Genomic DNA, 3,525 nt, shown 5'->3' on the forward strand with positions numbered 1-3,525 from the left:
TCCAGTAGTAGTGGATATTTATCAAACCCACTGGCCGCGATGCTGGGTATTAACGTCTTAGGAAAGCACATTAGAAGTAGGAGCCATGTGATCTTACATCTTAAGAAAAGGAGACAGACAGAAAAATCCTGATAAATAGACTAACCTAAAGAAAGGATGGACTATAGAAGTGATTATCCACAAGTTTCAGAGGCAGGAAAAATGTAAATAAATAATTGTAAGAGCTGAGTGCCAGGATGAATGACTTGGTGCATAGGAACTAACTGGAGAAGGATTATTGGAAGAGTTGAGATTTTAGGAGGACTTTGAACATAAGGAAAGTTGTGATTGGTGGGATTTCATGGGGAGTGAGGAGAGGAGTTCGAGGCTGGGGGAAACTGCATGGGTTAGGGCATAGAGATGTGGGATTCAAGAGTGAGTTACAGTTAGAAAGTGAGCTTGTGAGGAATGAGATGAGAGATTTGGGGGAGAGCTCCAAAGCCACAGTCTCCAGGTACAGCCTTAAGAAGAGAGGCTATGGTTGTTGTTGACAACTTGTGTGCTATCCTTAGGGGATATGAATAAGTGTGGGCCCAAAACTTTGATGCTCTTAAAGTTCTTCTGGAAAAGTTCACTGCTGACACTAAGCCCCTTGTGTCAGCACAGTGCTTAACATAATAAGCACGTAAGAAAGTCATATCTACTACTATTATTATTATTATCTTCATGGTTATGCCTGAATGCCTTCTAGAGCATTATGATCCTGTCCACAACAAAGTATTAGAAAGCACAGTTAGTCAATTAGCAGCAAACCAGTGCTTGTCAAATCCCACTTTCATATACCCTACTATTAAATCCATTAGTCATTCATTCATTGTCATATTTATTGAGCGCTTACTGTGTGCAGAGCACTGTACTAAGCACTTAGGAAGTACAAGTTGGCAACATATAGAGATGCTCGCTACCCAACAACAGGTTCACAGTCTAGAAGGGGGAGACAGACAGTAAATTATTGAGTGCCCTGTCTTCGCCACTAAATTGTAAGTTCCTTGATGGCAGGGATTATGTCTATTATATTGCTCCAAGTGCTTGTTAAAGCCTTCTATACACAATAAAGGCTCAATAAATATGATTGACTAATTGATTGATTGAACAAGACACGAGAGAAGAACGGATCTCAGGAAACAACAAGATCTCAGTGAGAAACTGAAATGGAACAATCAATAGGGTGGACAGAAGAAATATTATAAAGAGAAATTAAGTAAAGCCTTACACTAGCATTTATCAATCAATCAATCAATTGTATTTATTGAGTGCTTTCTGTGTGCAGAGCACTGTACTAACTGCTTGGTAGAGTAAAATATAACAATATAGAAGAAACATTCCCTCCCCAGAATGATCTTACAACCTAGAACATAAAGTCTTGATACGTATTTATGTAAATATCTTTATAATTTCTCATCTTTTATTTATTTAAATGTCTCTCTCCACCTGTAGACTTTACCTACCTACCAATTTTATTGCATTGTACTCTCCCAAGTGCTTAATTCTGTGTCCTCTGCACAAAGGTAAGTGCTTACTAAATACCACTGAGTGATTGATTCATAATTATAAACAATTCAGAGGCAGAAATTGATCAATCAATAGATTTATTGAGTGCCTATTGTGTGTAGAGTATCTTTTCAGAAGCAGTGTGGCTTAGTGGAAAGAGCATGGGCTTGGGAGTCAGAGGTCATGGGTTCTACTCCCAGCTCCGTCACTTGTCTGCTGTGTGACCTGGGACAAGACACTTAACATCTCTGGGCCTCAGTTACCTCATCTATACAATGGGGATGAAGACTGTGAACCCCACATGGGACAACCTCCTTACCTTGTATCTACCCCAGCTCTTAGAACAGTGTTGGGCACATAGTAAGTGCTTAACAAAATACCATTATTATCATTATTATTAGTATTTTCAGTGATTTGGAGAGTGAGCTCATTGTGGGTAGGGAATGTGTCTGTTTAATGTCGTACTGTACTTTCCCAAACGCTTAGTAAAGTGCTTTGTACACAGTAAGTGCTCAATTAATATGATTAAATGAAAGAACAAAGGTATGAGAGTATAATAGAGGTAAAGGAGACAATCCCTATACTTAAGAAGCTTACAATTTAACAAGGGAGAGAGACAAAATGATTCAAAGATAAGAGAAGGAAAAGACAAATTTACATCATGGCCAAGTGAAAAAGCAGAAGACCCTGAGTTAGAAAACCCATTTTCTAGTCCCAAATTCATCATTTGTTGACTTTATGACCATTAGAAAGTCATTTATGTTTTCTGCGCCTCAATTCCCATATCTGTAAAATGGGAATAAAATGCCTCCTCTCTCTCCCTCTTAGATTGTAAGCCCTGTGTGGGACAAGAGTAATGTCAGATCAGATTATCATATATCTATCTCACTGCTTAGCACATGTTGTTGTTGTCTTATGCCACTGTCGTGTCCTACCCATAGTGATGCCATAGAAACATCCCTCCCAGAACTCCCAACTTCCTTCTGCAATTGTTCTGGTAGCATATCCATAGAGTTTTCTTGGTAAAAATATGGAAGTGGTTTACCATTGACCCCTTTTGTGCAGTAAATGAGTTCGCCCTCGATCTCTCCCATGCCGCAGCTGCTCAGCATAGGTGAGTTTTGACTTGTAGCAGAATCCCTTCCGTGCACTAGCCACTGCTCAAGCTAGGAATGGAAGTGGTATGCCTCTGCTTGACTCTCCCTCCTCTAGTTGTGACTGGTAGAGTACTGGAAACTCTCCAGGTGTGACCCTGAGAGGGCAGCTTAATACATAATAAGTGCTTAATACATACCAGGATTATTACATGGATTCTACTTCAGTGCTTAGCTTGGCACATAATAAATGCTTAATATTTACCAGGATTACTACATGGATTCATGTATATGTACACATATACATCAATCAATCAATCAATCATATTTATTGAGCACTTACTGTGTGCAGAGCACTGTACTAAGCGCTTGGGAAGAACAAGTTGGCAACATCGGTGGCTAAGACGGCAAAAATGACACTGTTGACCATGAAATTTATCTAAAGTTGCAGGTGTTTCTGAAATGGCCAATGTGGGACCCAGAGTCTCTGTCTGACTGTGCTTACACAAAAGCTGCTCAGTTATTTTCAGTTCCTAGTGCTTCTTTCACATTTGCCTCCCTACCTCTCGATCCTTAAAGTTTCTGCTAAAAAGAGTCCGTCTCTTGTCGATTGCAAAATTACATACCCATCTATCTGCAAAAACTGACTCCCAGTTTTCAGCTGGGTTGCAGCACTGTTCTGAAGCTTTGCTTCACTGTGTCCTTAACATGTTTCCTCTGTCCTTGCTTCGGGTTTTCTAATTTCAGCTCACCACACAGCAGCTGTTTGGGTGGTGTATTGTCATCCATTCTCTTCATTTGTCCCACCCAGCACAGTTGGGCCAAACTGTGTCTCCCTCTTCAAGGCAGGAGACTGCCTTTGTCTAGGATTTTGCTGTTTGGGATTCTGTTTTGCCATTTG

At 40.2% G+C, this 3,525-nt stretch overlaps 1 non-coding gene across 1 annotated transcript; it reads right to left on the reverse strand.

Annotated features, from left to right (window-relative positions):
* Positions 1-2,654: 2,654 nt before the first annotated feature.
* Positions 2,655-2,792, reverse strand: LOC119934920. Its single transcript, XR_005453037.1, has one exon. It is a non-coding gene; the product is annotated as a small nucleolar RNA SNORA7 (small nucleolar RNA).
* Between the last annotated feature and the right edge of the window lie 733 nt (positions 2,793-3,525).

Source organism: Tachyglossus aculeatus, chromosome 1, assembly GCF_015852505.1.
Source record: "Tachyglossus aculeatus isolate mTacAcu1 chromosome 1, mTacAcu1.pri, whole genome shotgun sequence".
Taxonomy (NCBI): Eukaryota; Metazoa; Chordata; class Mammalia; order Monotremata; family Tachyglossidae; genus Tachyglossus; species Tachyglossus aculeatus.